The 18,319-nt window shown below is 46.3% G+C and overlaps 1 protein-coding gene across 2 annotated transcripts in view; it reads left to right on the top strand.

Moving 5' to 3' along the window:
* The window catches only part of LOC8044002 (FMN-dependent NADPH-azoreductase), a 48,921-nt gene that overhangs the window by 17,777 nt on the left and 12,825 nt on the right, over positions 1-18,319 (top strand). Inside the window, exon 1 of one of the 2 annotated variants that reach the window (XM_029985942.4) lies at positions 4,746-4,889. The exons of the other annotated variant lie outside the window; for it this stretch is intronic. The gene's annotated coding sequence lies outside the window, so the exon portion shown is untranslated. Of the gene's footprint in view, positions 1-4,745; positions 4,890-18,319 lie in introns of those variants that run through there. 2 annotated transcript variants of the gene reach the window in all.

The following is an 18,319-nucleotide window of genomic DNA, read 5'->3' as shown; positions in this document are numbered from 1 at the left end:
ATGTTAAAAATAATGCAGCAAATTCGGAGTTGGCTAAGCATCTGGAGGAGTGTAGAAACTGCACAACGGATTGGTCTGGAACGGATGTAGTTGTTAAGGAAAGGAACGATGTTAAAAGGGTGGTAAGAGAAACAATTAGGATTAGATCGTTGGGAAATTGCATTAGTCAACCTTCCATGCAAATAGGGAACCGCTGAAAGCAATTTTTACAATTTTAAGTGCTTTTCTTTTTTTTTTTTTTTTTAGTTAGTCATTTTGAAAGGCTTCTTTGGTGTGTATTGTCTGTGGTGTGTACCGGTGTGTATTGTCTGTTTTCTACAATTTTGGAGGTGACCAGTTTTGAGTGGGATGTTGTTGTGGGCTGTTGTCCTGTTTATTGTGAGGACACAAAAGAGTTGCTTGGGGCTTTGTGAGGCATATCTTCTGCTAGAACCTTTTCACTTGGAAACGTTGGGAGTGTCCGCTTCTTTTGTGATATAGTGGAACCTGTAAAGTCACGGTGCAAAGGACAAGTCGTATGTGATTGGTTGTTGACGACGAGAACTAACTATAAGAGGAAGTTGTTGAAATAAACGGGTAGCTGAGTTTGAGACCTGTCTGTTTTTTCTGTTTCTTCTGCTCTTCAAAAAAAAAAACCCCAGTCTCAGGGTAAACGACGAAATGGTTGACTTCCACCAGCTAGCCTGTACTTTGACTCTTTTCTCGTTATATTTCAAAGTTCGTTGAAGTATCTCTTTAAGAAAGCACACAGTAAAGCAAAAATCAACGTCAGAAAATATCAGTCACGGTATCGATACTGTGATACCGGAATGAATGTCAATAACGAATATATATTCAACGGACTAATCTCGGGCTCTGATGTCGCTATAAACGTTCGCTCAAAAAAAAAAAAAAAAAACGAAAAAAAAACACGTGTTTTTTGTATTTTTAAGGAGCGTGTTGGTAAGATGTACGATAACAGAAAGTATAAAACAGAGAGAGAACGAAACACAGAATGCACTCGTCTGTGTTTCGTCCTCTCTCTGTTTTATACTTTCTGATATCTAGTGTTTTTTTTTTTGTTTTTTTTAGCGGAAGATTTTTTTATGGGGTGCCCTCACACAAACAAGAGGTGGTTTAAGGGTGGGTAGGGATATCACTGCAGGCGAGGGTTGCGTCGCCGTTGCCACGTCGTTGCCACATTTGTGGTAGTGATTTCCTGTTCCGCGTTTTTTTTTTCTGTTTATTTCCGTGTCGTCTGAACGACTGCAGTCTTGCGTGATCTCACCAGATTATAGAAGTGTCAATATGCACGTTAAACATTCCTGGGGGGTGTTTGGGGTAGGGAGCCTTCATGTGCGTTAGGTGTGTGAAGGTGTGTTAGGGGCATGTCAGGTGGGTGTTTGGTGTGCGTATAAATCAATGCGCCAGATGCATGTCATACCATGCTACGCAGATAAAAACGCCAACTTAAAAATAAAAAAAATCGCAAACCTTTTTTTTTTTTTTTTTTTTTTTTTACACAGCCGCGCCAGCATAGATTGCATGTGGCCAGACTTGTGAGAGGGCAAGCGCGGAGATCTCTTTCAAAGCTGCATCAGATGCAAACCCGGTTTCAACTGCACGCTTCACCAAAACAGCAAAAAAGAAAAAATGAAAAAAAAGTCAGATACATTTTTAGGCACAAAAGTGCAAACATCCATCGGTGTCGGTGCCACGAACATTTGCGGAAATGAAATAGAGCGTCGGCAAGAGGATTGACGCCATTCGATGTTCCTTGACCCAGAACTCAATCTACAATCTAACAGGGTCGCTTTCGCTTCGAAGAATACTTTGAGCAGAACATCGGCAGTATTAATAATAATAAAAAACAAAAAAACAAACAGATTTTGAATGGGATTTGTGTCTTACGACATGACCAGGCACGACACCCTGGATATATTTTCGTTTTGTTTTATGCTAAAATCATTCCGTTTGGTTTGCACTTTTGATGCATCATAAAGAGGCAAGAATAATAAGAAACAAAATGTGTTTCTATTTTTTCCTTTTTTTTTTTCTTTTCGGCAGCTCTCGGAGGGATTTCGGGGTCGGTTCTGAGAAGTGCAGAAAGCATGAAGCGGCGCTATCTCTTACAAGTTGCATGATTCACTTGAACTTAATGAAATAACAATCCGTCAATGACTTTTAGCAATATTAGGAAGATTGCACCGAACTCTAATAGCATGTAAAGGGCTCCGATAGCGTAGAGAGCCTGTATGATCACACGAAGAAGCAAGCAAGCGATCGAACTGCTCGACCCCTCCTCCCCCTTTCACTTTCTTCTTTGAGAACATTTTCAACAACGCCGAGCGGAACGAGATAAAAGCGAGGCCCGTGGCGCCAGCTAGCGAAACGCTACGCAGACACCGCTATGGGCGTTGCCGGCCGTGTGCGTCGTTTGTTGGCCCAGCCACCCGTGCGCCGCTCGCAACGTTGATCACTCTTCGCCGACCTTGAACGATGCGACGACGCTAATGACACCAAGAACGCGACGCGTGTACGCGCTTACAAAAATAAACCGCCCCAACTCTGACCTTTAACGGAAAGTCGCCACATTATGTGATCTCCCCCCCCCCCTCCCCCCCCTTCCCCTTATAGTCAAATTAACCAACGACAGGTATCTGGCACTCCCCAGCGGAGGACTGGAGATTAATTTCGACCACCTGGGAATTTTTTGAAGTGCAACCGACAGCTCGGTTACACGGCACCTTCTTCGCAATAAACCTCCGTCAGATTTTTTTTTTCTTTCCGGATTGAGCTCTCTGGTGACCACAAAGCTGACAGTGCGGTGGAACCTGCGGGATCGATGAACCAATGAACCGCTTTCATTTCATCGCCGGTCTCCGCGCACAGGAAGGGGCGACAAAACGTGAACACGTGGGGAAGGATAGACGTACTAGCTTTCACCGCACGGTCAGCTGAGGGGTGAACGGAGTCTCTAGGGAGCTTCTCAAATGGAGAACGGGTATCGAGGGTGCGCAAATAGACGGCGCAAGTGGGGGAACAAAATACACCTGAGATATAATCCGAAATGCGGGAGCCGGCGGGTGCCGCTGGCAGCCGCCGGTGCCGGAGTGTCTCAGGAAGTGCGGAGAGCGGCCGGAGCGGCTACAAGGTATTTCTCTTTTTCGCTCCCTCGGCACGCCTCACTGGCCGCACGCTGCGTACTTGAGTGGGCTGGGAATGCTAGGAAACGGAATATGGAATGTGGGGTAGACTGAGAGAAGGGGGAGAGAGGGCGGGGCCGGTGGGATGATCTGGTCGTTGGTGGCCGGTTGTGGCCGACGCAATGTACCCGTAGTAGAGATTATCCTTCCGGGAGGAAAAACCCTGAGTGCAAGGTCGTCTGAATAACGCGTTCTGTTGGGATTCTACGAGGAGCGTCTCTGGAGTGTTTGCTGCGGAGTTTCGGTCGCCCGCCGAGCGCGGGCAAACGGCTTCTATTTTGAATGGGTAGGAGCGAAGGTCACGGTGGACTTTACAGAGGCACGTGTTCGACTCGTGTCGGGTGAGGCTGAGTTAGCCCAAACCAGGACCAAAACAATGTATTAATTTAGGAGATGCTGGTTGGAAGGACTCGAAAATGAACTTTCTGGGAAGCATCGTACCTAGGAAATTCCTCGCGAAGTTTCAGGCTGGCTGCCGAGAGCGTTTCCTTCATAAGGGAGGTTTGGGAGTTGGGTTAGGTCAGGTTAGACTAGGTTAGGTCGCGTCGTGCTATGACATTGTAAAGTTAAGGTAGGTCGTCTGACTAAGACATGGAAACAAAAGAAAAACGCTATACGGCCACTGTGTCAACAGCAATGCTAATAATTATTTTCTAGTTTAGAGGATTTAAAAGAAAAAGTTGCGAAAAACGAACGATAGAATTTACGTCGTCCGCAAGGACGTAATCTCGCCAATAATAAATGAGTTGCAGACGAAACTTTGCACAAGGAAATATATTTTTTCTTTCCATCTCTTTGGTTTGTTGTCTTACACGTGGCCCCCCGGGGCTTTCCAAGAGCAAGGTTCCAATCTCTGACTATCCGACTAACGTGAAATGGATGATAGAGTTTGATAGAGCCCGACGAGCCAGTTACATTACAAAGGATGCTTTGGTTACATCTATTAAAAAGAAACGACAACAACCAACCTCCAAAAAGCGTGATATTGCATGTCTCTACTTTGCGTCAAATTGTGCTACCATCATGCTCGTAAGTTGTCAAGAAAGGTTTGATTTATGCGGAAGTGGTCACGAAAAATAACTGCAAAAAACAACAACAACATTAAACACGATTACACGACGAAGTGCTCTTATCTTTCGCGATCCCCTCAAGGGCGAAGACGAGAAGTTGACCGCGCAGAAAAGAAAGCGACAATGCCGAGTCCGCGATGTAGGTTTTCAGAAGGCGGAAATCTCGAGGTAGTTATGTCGGAAATTGCGGGTAAGGAGAACGAAAGTGAGAGGCCTCGCATCGGGGCCTCTGCTCCGCTATAGCCGGCATGGGATGTTACGCGTCTGTCTGTCTATCCGTTTAATGACTACTTTCGGTTCCCCCCAGAGCGGACGCGGCACAAAACTCACGAAACTAAAAAAAAGAAAAAGAAAACAAGAAAGAGAGAGATAGAGACGACCTTGGGCTTATAAAAAGCGGAAAGGACCGCATGGTTGCTTAACTTTCCGTGAAGCTCCTGGTGAAGAACACGTGCGTTTGGTGGGAGAGGGTGAGACTGAATCACTGCTCGTCGTCGCCGCTTCTTCTCTTTTGGGTGAGGTAGGACGTCGGTGGCACTGGCTGATCGAAAACTGTCCTCTCTGCTCCTGCAATCGCCAGTCAGTCGGGTGAGAGCATCGCTGACAGTCGATCGGTCCGCCAAAGCCAGCTTCGGTACGTAAAACAAAACAGCTTTGAATATTTTCCGTCTGTATAACGAAGCTTTCATTCGTAGCCTGATATTTTTTTTATGAGGAATCTAATTGTTTTATAAAAAAATTTTTTTTTTATTTAAAAATTTAGATTGATTGAGAGCGGTTGATCCGTAATTTTGGTGGCAGATGACCCAGCAATGGTTAATGGGCACGCATGGTTAAGAGTATTTTGAAAAGAGAGCTGATGCAGTCATTACGTTGCAGAATTGCCTCTTTTTAGTCAATTAAGAGTTTCTATTCGGACTCGTATTTATAAAAAGGTGACGACATCCGAAAATATCGGTTAGGATTAGAGCATCGGTACCGGTATTCGCCCAATCATAGCTTCTCCGAGAGTGCCCTTCGCTCCCCAAAGTGGACGTCTATGTGCGCAAGTACCTCGTTTTACGATAAATAACCTGTCATTAATAGAACGATGTCACCGAGCGTTCGGCGCATGCGTGAAGCCTCTCTGACTTTAGTCATAGCCTGTACTCGCAAAGCCTGGCAGTTCGATGACGGAACCATAAATTGCCCGGTCGCAGATTTGGACGGCGAGGGTCGGGTAGCAGAGAGCATTTCTCGGGGAACCTGGTATTCAGCGCACAGCTTTTGCAGTGGCGAGGACCCGAAACATGGTGTTCAAACCCGACGAAAAAAGAAGAGGTAACGCGAGGAGCACGAGCGGACATCCTATCGTTCGGGAGAAGTGTTTCGGCGTCTCGCCGCAGCGGGGCGCTCGTTACATGCCTCTCCCCTCATCCTTCGTCTGCCGTTTTACCTTTTCACTTTCGGCGGCCGCGTCTCGTGGCGATCTGCCAGTGTTTGTCAGTATAGACCAGGGGTGGCCAGGCTGACCCGGCCTAAGAGCCGGAAACAAAAAAGCACTAAACTTCCAAGAGCCGGGGGGGAGGGGGGGGGGGGCAAACTTGTCCGGAGCAATAAACGAAACTCGAACTACTTTCAATCTATCCAAGTCAAAAGCAGTCCAACTATACGTAAGGTAGCAGTAGCTCAGGACTACCCAACCGCAACCTGTCTTTCGATTTAAAAAGCATTCTGTTTCTCTTTTTGGGGAAGTGCTCGTGTGACCGGAAGGGAGGCGGGGAGATGGGGGGAGGGGGGGGGGGGGTACGGGAGGGAGCCGCGAGCCGCACTTTAACACGCAAAGAGCCGCAGCTTGGCCACCCCTGGTATAGACCCTTTTGCTGTTTACAAACATGAACTGCTGCTCGCGTCCCAAGCTACTTCCGGTCGCACCGTCTTTGCAAGCCGGGAGCTTGCTTATGTCACCGGTGCTAGAAAGCATAAATGCTACACGGACAACGAAGTTGGAGATTTGACGGGGGCCTTCACTGTACAATATTACATCTTGGAGGAGGCAAGTTGGTTTACAAGAATACTTGATACATTATAACAGATCTCGCACTCCTTTGTTCTTTTGGAGTTCACCTGGAGTATTATTGGTTAAACGTTTCATCTACATTTCGAGCCCTTGTTCATTCTTTTTATAAATCTCTGGGACGTCAAAGACTCATTCTCTGGGACGTCAAAGACTGGAGCACCACCTAGTGGCGTTTGCCATAAAAAGAGTCCATAGAGGAGGCTATGTTTTAGTTTACAGGAGCCAGGCCGCAGTACCCGAGACGGCTCGTGCCTTCTCGCGCTCTGAATGCGCAGAGCTCCAACGAGGTTATCGCCCGTGCAAAATGACTAAAGTTCCATCGTTACATTGCGGCAGCGACGGCGTAACCAAACTATCTGGTGAGATCGGTCTATTGATGGAAGAACTTAGGATTGCATATGTAGCCGGGCAATAGTATATATACTATTTGGTCACGCTGCCGCTGCGGCCTTGAAGACGGAGGTCGTTCCCGCGTCGTCTGCTAACGTCGCTGTCGTCTTCGCCAGTTTCGCGGTTTGTGACTCTCGGGCGTTTAAAACCAAAACAAGAAAAAACTGCTAACAAATAAGGTGTATTTGACGTATTTACAACAGTCTTGGGTAAGTTACCCTTTAAAAATAATTAGTTACAGTAACAGTTAGTTTCCCAAGTATGTAATTATGTTGCACTTAGAGTTACTTAGAAATAGAAGTTACAATTACGATTTATTTGGCAGAGTAACTTGATTACTTTCAAGACACTCGTATTTTTTTACGAGTGTATAAAATGTGCAAAAAACAATGCGATGCAGCCGCGGCACTGTCCAGAAACACTGGTCAAAACTTTCTCCGAGGTGCTTGCAAAGATTGGATGGAGAGGACTTCCAGTCCGCATACTATTTTTTGCAGTATTTGCAGCGGGCAGTGAGGTTATACCCGCTAAATCTAATCAGCTCAAAGCGTCTTTCAGAACGCGACCGCGGTAACGCTTGGCAGTCGTGACTCGTGACAAAATCTTATTTGAACACGATTACGATCAACTTCCATCAAACTATTTATTTTTTTACTTGTAAAGTTGTTTCTCTCTCTCGCTCTCACACACACAGAAACGAGCAGACCGGTCCGTTACAAGAATCGGGATGGGATTGGGTAGCCAGAAAGTGTGGGACTGGGAGCTGCAAAAGACCGCTAGTATCAAACAAAGTCGATGAAAGGAATTAGCACAAACAGCACAAAGTCGTCTGGAAATGTGTTCAGATTTTTCCCTTTGATTCACTATCGATGTACAATGCAGAACAAAAACGTCGACTGCGGGCGCACGGCCCATCGGAGAGGGCAAGTCGGCCAGTGCGAAGCGCAAGTTCGTCTGCTTCTTTTGGTTGTGGTGACGTCAAACACGCAGCTCTGATTGGTTCTGAGTGAAGAATAGTGGGTAGACCTGAAAGCAAGCTGCCTTGAGGTCTACCCACTATCTTTTATTCAGAACCAATCGGAGCTCGGCATCGTTCTGACGTCACCACAACCCCTGCAAAAGAAGCAGACGAACTTGCGCTCCGCGTAGAAACGTTGTCTGTGGCTCGCTTTTGCGAAAGAAGCGTGCTTCGCAACTTCAGACGTAAAAAAATAAAATAATAATAAAAAAATTTAGTTTTGTTTTTTTATTGCGCGTTTACCCGAGCGTGATAAGAAAATGAAAAGTTGAAAAAAATGTCTGCCATCTGCGCTAATGCTTTACAGCAGAGGTAAGCAATTTAATTTCTTGTCTTATTTTCTTGATGTCGGGCCCAAACTCAGTCACAGACTCAAGCCCGCTGCAGTCTCAGAAAAGTAGGGCGAAGTTTTACGACATGTAACTGTATGTTTGCCGTTAATTTTTAGTTACTTTTACATGAAAGCAATTAAGTTATTGTAACAGTTACTTTCAATTAATGTAACGCGTTACAGAAAAAAATGACGGGTTACTGTATCGCGATACTAACCCAATACAGCGGTCGTTGTTTGTCGCTGGAGCGGGGGTCCATATCACATTAGCGAATGACGTTTTAGCGAATAACGGTGGCTCACGTTAACCCACCCCCGCGCTGCGTTCCCACTTGGCACACCCGTAAACGTCGCTTCGCGGCGGCCGACTATTCGTTAAAGTGTCTTTCGATGAAAAGTCGGCGTTCGCTAAAACGTCGTTCGACCAACTGAGTGCCACCTGCGTATGACGACGCCTCGTGTTCGCGCCTATGCGGATTCCGAGCGTATACAGCTATCGTTTCCAGGCTGTGTATACGTGGAGAGTTTTGGAAGTTTTCATTCGTCGCATATGTGTCTCACGTACGCGGAGCTATTCAAATCGTCACGACGCGGCCATTATGTCACGCAACGACAAGAAAGTGGGAGCTGTCGTAATCCGGGCCAACCGCTTCGGCAGCTTCCTGCACGCGCAGGGCTGCACGCACGGAATTCAATGCCCGCTATAATGCGCGCGTGCCTCGGGCATATTTCGCGGTCAACTTTCTGCTTCGGCGGCTCCGCAGGAAGCCGCGCACGGGGTGATGGAACGCTCTTTCGGGACGCGTGTCGGCACGAACTACGTGCTCTCCGCTTCATATATTCGTATATACAGCGAGCAATGCGTTCGAGGCTTGGCACAAGTAGATTCGCAAATGTCTACAGTAAATACTACACTCCCATGCCGCGGTCATACTGCCAATGTATCATAAAAAAAAAAAAAAAAAAAAAAAACAGTCTGCAAACACTGGCGTGTTTCTTCCTCGTGTGTCGGTGACATTGGTCATACATAAACTGTTTGCAGACATGTTCCAAGTTTGATACGAAGCAAACATGCTTCCAACATGCCTGAAGCGTCTCCGCAGGTATAATTCTGTCATCGTATTTGCTGGGAACACCTTGTTCTTTGTATGATGTGCGGGCCAGTGTGCCGGCGCATCAGTGTGACAGGGCCGACGTATACGGGGGAAAAAAATTGCGGGAAGATCCATTCGTGAATTGTTAGGGACTGCGTCGCTCCCTGGGGAAACGCCACACACGTCCCCTTTTGGGACTCGCTCCCCGTAGCTACCTTTCGTTTGTCAGCTACTGGGAGAGAGGGAGAAGGAGAGGTTGACGCTTGCTGACGTCACCGCTTCGGACCAATGGGAGCGTCGTACGCGTCACCCTCTCCCCATCCTGCTCCCTCTCTCCCTGTAGCTGACAAACGAGGGACACCACCGGGTTTTCGACAAAACGAGCGTTGAAATGCTGGCCTTGCGTCCCGCTGTCGCCAGCTTTGCAGGGCAAAGTGCCGGTCGACCAACGTATTCAGCGCCTATATCTTTGCGCGTATTTCGTCTTTTTTTGCCATTCTTGTTTGAGTATACGCTAGTATGGGCCATAAAAGGCAACGAAAATCCGTACAACGGCACGATGCCAATGTATTTTGACAGGCTGAGGCAAGTTGGGCTGCCCTTCATTCGTAGTTTGAAAACAACTCCGCAAACGGTGCTCGTTACTGGAGGAAGATCAATTTTCTTGACATTTTCAAGGAGACGAGGTTCGCGCGCGTGCAGCTTTAATCAGCCCTCAGAATGGTAGAGGGCACGAGTGTCCATGCCTTTAACTGCATTACCCCCCCCCCCCCCCCCCCAAAAAAAAAAAAAAAAAAAAAAATAATGCCGTTTCTGTGCTTTTTCTTTTTCTTGTTGAGATATATACATATTTGTGCCCTGGCGAGCTGCAACTTTCTTTATCTGATCGTATGGGAGAGAAGAGTAAGAATAGACGCACGCTCAGGTTGTGTTGCATAACTCACGAAAAATATTTTTTTTATTTTTTTATTATGTAACGGAGGAAGCGCTTACTCAGAATGTACGATTCCGAGCACGCGGCTTCCAGATATGACGTCAGTGACGTAATTAATGCGTAACCGCCAAGGACACACGTGTCGAAGTCAGTCGCCTTGCAAGAGATTGCGCGCAAGCGTGCGCTTGGAACTATGAGATGTTGCAAGCTTTTGATAGGTTCGACGGGTTCGCCGACCCTTCGAGCATTTGGAAATATTTGACGAAGTTCGACTTTTGAACAGCGTGCCCTACTTCCACACACGCACGCATTCACTCACACGCTCACACATATTGACGCGCACAACCTACACGCTTACACGCATACACACTCGCCGAAAATCGAATTACGGAAAAAATAATTGGAGCAGTAGATTAGTTCAAAGTCTAGAAAATGGTTGCCAATGTTTAAGCAATATAAAAAAAATCAAGGAGTTGACAAAAAAAAAATTGCAGCGGTGCCTGAACGCGCATGAGGAATACTTCGATACACTGGCATAGTTTCGTGCTTGTCGGGTTTCTTTTTTTTTTTTTTTTTTTGGTTCCTGTGTATAGGAATAAAATTCCCGGTCAACCTTAAGCGATACCGTTTTATTTTCTCCAAATGAATTAATTTTCGCGATGACCTACGTTTCGCTTAGGTCATCGACTCGAAAAAATATCACGAAAAAATATCACGCAAACATATCGCCCATTGTAAGAAATAATAGGATATACTGCTCTCAACCGCGAAAGGTTATGCCCGCGAAATGTTCCCGTAATCCAGACCCCGCAAAGTTTGCGAAATATACATACTGGGCCCGTAGAAATAAAAGAAGTAGTTTACATTGTAGTATCTATGCCTATCTGTCTATTCGTGTCTTTTTTTTTTTTTTTTTAAACCATTACGTTAGCGATTGCGTACTGCAGAATCCCTATGGAAGCTTTGTCTCCATAGTGTCCTTCCCGAGAACAACCGGAGCACGTCTGCCCACTGTTGTTTTTTTTTTTTTAATATTTTTTAAAATTATTTTAGTAGTGATAGAGTTTTCCAAAACCAATACGATAATCTTTTATCCAAAGTGTCGCTTTTCAAACCCTCTACGGCAGTCTTTTTTCCGTTAGTATTTCGTTTTAAAATTCGACTACGTCGGTGATTCCGTACTCCAAAAGCCATTAGGGCAGTTTTCCCACCGTGTCTTTTTCCAGAACCATACGTTCGGTGGTACATCAAAACCACTACGCCGTGGAAACCTTCATAATTATTATTCAGGGTTGTTGACGAACACACTTCTTCATATTCATGCACCTAGTGTAAAAAAAGACACCGAAAAACTATAATTATCAAAAAAAAAAAAAAAGAAAAAAAAAAAAGAAGAGAAAGCTTGATGCACAAATTCGCACAGTCGATGAACTAGAGATTGGCGCAAACTTTTGAGGCCCTCGACCTTAAAATACCCGAACGAACTACGGCAACCCCCCCCCCCCCCCCCCCCCCCCCCCCCCCTATTCAGAGCAGTATCAAAGCTATCAGCGGCTGAGCTTTCTTAGGACTCCGCGACCCTCACTTTGCGCACCCTTGGACTAAAATAACAAGCGTGTATTTGTTGGGCGATGGTGTTGCCGAGCGCCCCCGTGAGTGTACCATGCGTCGTTGTGGGGCGACATCGAGGGTACAGGTGTTGGGGAGGCTAACGTTTTGGACACTTTATGTCGGTCCTTACAATCGGCGTCAAAATGATCAATGTTCTTTCACGATCACTAGAGCTAAAATATACCTTGATAGGATGGAAGCTTGGGCGAGTTGGTGAACCATACTTGACGGTGACAGCGCAGGGAAAACCAATCTCACACCAGACACTCAGGAATACAAGCGCAGCGCGTGTGCTTGTCTTTTTGAGTGTCTGGTGTGAGATTGGTTTTCCCTGCGTTGTCACCGTGAACTAAAATATACGAATGTTTGAAAGTAGCTTGACGCTGTTACAGTTGTGCTGAAGATGCCACGCGCACATCTTTAGAAGCCCAACCTTCTGAAACGGTGGCATGAGACGTGTATGCGACCTGACAGGGCCTGCCTTGGACCCTTCGATTGTGCACCGCCCACGAGACCGCCTTTCCTCAAGGTTGCTTCGGGAAACAGCTAGTTTCTCGTTCGATCGATGCTTTATTGGCGTCACACTGTGCGACACGCTGCAAGTCCGAACGCGCCCTTCTTTGATTTTGCTCATGATGATGCTCAGTGACGAACGTATACACCCACCGAACGACCAGCCGTCACAATAATTTATATATTTATTAATTTTATTCACGGCACATCAAATGCCCAATTAAGGGCATTACATGAAATGGGGGGAGTACATTCAGTGTAAGCACCAATCGAAACAAAATAATAAAAAAAACAACGTCAAAAGAAACGCACGCACGCACGCACGCACGCACGCACGCACAAATCCAAGATTACAGGGAGAGAAAAGCAAATGCAAAGCGAAAACATATGGATAAAAGAAAACGGATGTGCAGATGGAGTTATATTGCTAGCATGCGCGACAAGAACCCAAAAAGTCATGATTCAAAATAAATGATTACAAACAATTACAATTAAAATTAAAAAAAAAAAAATATATGTGCACTTTGACGCAAAAATGACAGAGTAAAAAAGGCACCAGAACAACGAAACAGCAAAATTCAGGATGCAGTGGGAGATCATGGGGGGGGGGGGGGGGGGGGGGGGGGAAATGATTGGAAAGGGCATTACGAAACATTTTTCTTATCAGGTATGTTGACAATGGCTTCGGGAAGACCGTTCCAATTCTTGATTGCGTTAGGAAGTGCTGAGTTATTAAATGCGGCCTTGGAACCAAAAATGCGTTTGAAGCTTTTGTTCTTATTTTGCTGATGAGATTTTCCATTTGGCGGTTTTAAAAGTAATGAGCCTGATTGACCGGGATTAAAATGCATCCGGTGAAGCAGACAGAGTTGCCAGATTAGGGGGCGAGTTTCGAGGGGGTGAATAGAGCTAAGCTGTTTAATAAGAGAGACGCTAACAAATCGAGAATAAGATGATGATATGAACCGAGCGGCACGGTTTTGGACAGATTCTATATAGTTGATTAATTAGGTACTTCTGACGCGGGTTCCAAATAGGCGAGGCGTACTCTACTTTAGAGCTAACATATAAGTATTATGACGTAAATCGGCGGGTGCAGCCTTTAAGTTTCGTTTTAGGTAGCCAGAAGTGCGTGAGGAGTCAGCAAAAAAAAAAAAAAAGTGTTAATATGAGTGATCCAGGGGCGATTAGAGGCAATATCTGTACCAAGGTATTTGTAAGAAAGGACAGAGGGAAGGGGGTCATTTTTAGAGCGCAGCTCTTAGGGGCCCGTTTCCGGCTTGAGCGGCGTCGGCGTCGGCGTCGGCGTCGCCGTCGGCGTCAACGTCGGCGTAACCGCGCGGTGCATCATGGGAAATGTCCCATAATGCACCGCGCGAGACCCCACCGGGGTCACGTGACCTCGTGGGGGCATGTGACCCCCCCCGAGGTCACGTGACCCCGGTGCATCATGGGAAATGTCCCATAATGCACCGCGCGAGCCCCCCACCGGGGTCACGTGACCTCGGGGGGGGGGGGGGGGGGACATTTCCCATGATGCACCGGGGTCACGTGACCCCGGTGCATCATGGGAAATGTCCCATAATGCACCGCGCGAGCCCCCCACCGGGGTCACGTGACCTCGGGGGGGGGGGGGGGCACGTGACCCCCCCGAGGTCTCGTGACCCCCCGAAGTCACGTGACTCCCCTGAGGTCACGTGACCCCCGCCGATGTCGCGTGACCCCCAATGACGTCATCGTCACTGATGACGTCACCGGCATTCACATCGTCATCGTCATCATCACTGATGACGTCACCGGCATCCACATCGTCATCGTCATCATCACTGATGACGTCACCGGCATCCACATCGTCATCGTCATCATCACTGATGACGTCACCGGCATCCGCATCGTCATCGTCATCATCACTGATGACGTTACCGACATCCGCATCGTCATCGTCATCATCACTGATGACGTCATCAGTGACGTCACTGATGTCGTCACCGGCATCCACATCGTCATCGTCACTGATGACGTCACCGGCATCCGCATCGTCATCGTCATCATCACTGGTGACGTCACCGGCATCCGCATCGTCATCATCACTGATGACGTTACCGACATCCGCGTCGTCATCGTCATCATCGCTGATGACGTCATCAGCGACGTCACTGATGACGTCACGGACATTCGCATCGTCATCGTCATCATCACTGGTGAAGTCATCAGTGACGTCACTAATGACGTCATCGGTACCCGCATCGTCATCGTCACTGATGACGTCATCAGTGACGTCAGTGATGACATCATCGGCATTGGGGGTCACGTGACTCCCCCCTGGTTTGTTTAACCCCCCCCCCCCTGTGCCCTTCCCTCCTCCTCCTCAAGAGCTGCGCTCTAATTCGGCGTTACAGGGAGTTGTAAGCAGCTTTCACTTTTTTTTTTTAATTATATATGAAAGGCGAGACTGAACGCTTTCTAGTGAAAGAGAGCATATTACATTTAGAGATGTTAAGTTGCATTTGCCATGTGGTACACCAGTCAAAAACCCTATTAATATCATTCTGAAGGACATCATGGTCATTTGGATTGTTAATATTTTTGTACAACACAGTCGTCAGCAAAAAGTCGTATGGTTGTTGATATTTTTTTTTTCAGTAGAAATTCAAGAACTCTAGGAAAAATAGGGGTATACACAGTATTTAATGGCGACCAAATATTTGAGTCAGTCGCTGCTTCCGTAGTGTACATTCAACACCACCAAGATTGCAGTTCTTCCTAGGAGGTAGGCGGGGACTCGCTCTGATCAGTGAGAAAACGTATTTATTAAAGGAATGGGATACATCAAGAAATCGTGATGTATCCCATTCCTTTAATAAATACGTTTTCTCACTCACTCATGAGCTCTGAGCACCGCGCTCAAATATAGCTCCGAGGGTACACAGAAGGCCACATTTCAGCTCATTCACCAGCGCATGCGCAGAAGAATCTTCAACATATCGTCTGCTGTAAGAAAGTCAGTCCTGATAGTCCGGTCTGCATGTTGGAAAAGCGCCGTGGAAGCTCGACGTCAGCACGTATTGGGCTGTCATGGACTCGTGTTTTATTCTATATTCTGCTGTACGTGCTTCTTTCGTTTCGCACCGTAGAAGGGTCGAAGAAAAGTGGTATCCGCCGGCCGCCATATTTTACCGCGTTGCTTACTGTGCATAATGTACCTAAAGCGAGCTCTCACGAACCGTCTGCTATTAACAAGAATCTCGATGGCGGGGAATGCACTGCGGAAGCGCTGCAGAAGTTCGCAGCCAGCACGTACTAAGCAGAAACGGAAGCACCTGCGTGTTGCCATGCATGGGAAGATAATTTTAATAGTCGCTTTTAGACAATCATTGTCAGGTAGCGACCCAAATATGATTTTTTTTGTTTTTTGCCTTCTCACGGTGGTATCACATTCGGGCACCTTTCGGTATAATACCTATATTTTTCTGCGAACCGGAATCAAACCTGAACGTTTTAATTGTTTTCGTTTTGGAGCAAAACCAAAAAATAATACAGTGTTTGTATATCTTTTCGTTACCTCGATTCCTCCGATAACGATACGATGCATGCACAAAGGAGGCGGCGGCGGAGTATCAGGTATCGTTATCGGAGCCGTCGGAATGATGTGCGATTTTCGGTTCAAGGCGAAAAATTGGGAATGTGGAACGTACGTTGCGAAAAACGGCGTAACTTGCGTACATTCTTTAAAGGGGCATATATTCTAAAAATTAAAACAAAATTTCTTTTTTATTACTTTGCTGCTTGCATATGTTTGTTGGTTTTTAAGTCATAATTACATCGCGCCGACCGGAATTAATCTTGGGCTGGGATAAATAATTTTAGATTGGAATCTTACCAATCGCATATCATTTAGTGGGCCACAAAGAAAAAGGGTAGAGAGTAAAAAGCCTTTGTCGGTACGAAAATTCGAAAATATAGCGGACCATTTCGTACCTCCTTTTCTTCGAAAGTTTCCCCCCTTTTTACTCTGACACAACCGCGGTACCCAAAGCACGTTAGCCTACCCCCGCTCAGGCTTTGGACACGAGCACTGCGTCACTCGGACGTATGCGCTCGTCAACAATCAATCCGCCGACGAATATTGGAATTCGCTTTCGGGGTCAATGAGTGCCTTGCCGGCACTTATCGTCGCTTGCGAATGACAAGTTTCATGATGGGCTCAGAAAGGACGATGGGAGCTAGGACTCATCACCTCCAGTGCCCAAGCACGTCACGACCACGTGAATTCTAGCATTTCGCTTTTGAGCTGAGGATTAAAGCTAAGTAGGAAGAACTTAAAATAATCATTTCATGGCCCTTCATTTTTTTTTTTTTTTTTTTTTTTTGCGTTTTCAAGTAACTCAGCTCAATGACAAAAAACGAAACAAAGAAAAACCGAAGTGTTTTTTAGAATTTTTACGCAAGCATTTGTGCATGGAAACCTTGCTCTGTTCGTCGAGCATTTAGGCGTCCACTCGCATTTACAGACAATGCAACGCTAATTGTTACCTTCGTTTGAAATAGGCGAGGATGCTTCATCTAGAATTAGAGTTTAACATTGACCAACTGAATCGTGCATAAAAGCCGCGCTTGCAGGAGAGTTGGCAACGCCATTCAGAACTTCACGAATCGGCACAAGAAGCCATTGGGGTTCCTTGGAGCCTATAGTCAGCGTGTAAAAAGCCTTCTCTGCGCTAGAATTTATATATTTTTTTGACTGAGAGGCAAACCCACAACAGGCTATTGCTTTTGTACCCCAGAATTTATGAACAGATTTCAGCTTCGCCATTTTCATTTTCAACATTTCGATTAAATTATAGTTTTTTTATACTTTTTTTCAGTTCTGTTATTAGCATGCGGATACGGACCGCTTCAAACCGGTATGAACCGCTATTTTTTTTATTGTTTTTTACTCTGGAGCTGATTTGGACATGATCACCATTTTCCCTGGACCGGAATGATGCCTTGAGAGAATAGGGTGGCGATTTGGGCCAGTTGGTAACAGTTAAACATGATGAAAAACAGCTTCAGATAAACAGGAAAGAAGAACGGGTAAAGAATACGACAGGACAACGGCTGACTCGCGAGTGAAGTTTATCGAAAGAAAAGTGAATCAAAGAAACTTGTTAAACAGATTAAAAACACACGCCCACCAGGCGACCAGATGGGCAGATACATCGCCTCAAAACTTCACACTCATGTTCGACTGCAGATAAAGTACCTCCCTCTCAGATAACGCCACCGATGGCTCACTGACACATCTGTCTGCCATCGAATATATAAGGAACGCTTCAATTATCTCTCGAGTCATTTTCTCCCGGTGTTTGCCCACAACAGCTACGTCATCAAAAGAGGGGAGACAAGAGCTATCTCTGCGATGTAGCAGTAGAAGTCCCCTACCGTTGTTTTAAGGGAATACGCGTGCTCTCTCAGCCTGCCGTTCAAACACCTTCCTGTCCGACCGACATAGGATCTTCCACAAGATAGGGGTATTCGGTAGACGACACTCGTTGTACATGTCACAAACGGTGTTTTGTGCTTCTTTGTGCACTTTGTTTGCGGCCGTTTTTCCGCGCCTGCACTAACCCCCGCGCATACCTGACTCAATTTTTGTGGCTGTTATCTGAAGCTGTTTTTCATCATGTTTAAATGCCTTGACAGATTTGCAACTTTGTTCTATTTGACAGAAGTCGTCAATAATGTCGCCTATATGGCAGAAGCCGAAAGCAATGCCGGCTAGCTATGTCGGCAATAATTCCGCCTATCTGGCAGAATTCGCCAAGATGCTCTCTAGTTGGCGGTCGAACGATGCCGTCGAGTAACGGTTTCCTAGAACCAGCTGACGTTTCACAACTTTTAAGAAACTCGCTGATGAGGCAACGGTTTCGTAGTTGCCACACCACGAAAAAACCAGCGCCATGCGTTGAAGAACCTGCGGACCGTTGTGTTTCGATCGCGGTGAAACATGTTCCCGGAAAGCTGATTAAATCAAAACAAGCGATATTTAGGGCATGTGCGCCAAGTCGCGAGTGGGAGGGTCCTGACCTTGTACACGGCAACTGTGCAGAGAAGCCCCGTTTGGATTGCTTG

The sequence above is a fragment of the Ixodes scapularis genome, unplaced genomic scaffold (genome assembly GCF_016920785.2).
Source record: "Ixodes scapularis isolate PalLabHiFi unplaced genomic scaffold, ASM1692078v2 PGA_scaffold2__306_contigs__length_199485367, whole genome shotgun sequence".
NCBI classification, from domain to species: Eukaryota; Metazoa; Arthropoda; class Arachnida; order Ixodida; family Ixodidae; genus Ixodes; species Ixodes scapularis.
This window is presented reverse-complemented; position numbering and strand designations above follow the sequence as displayed.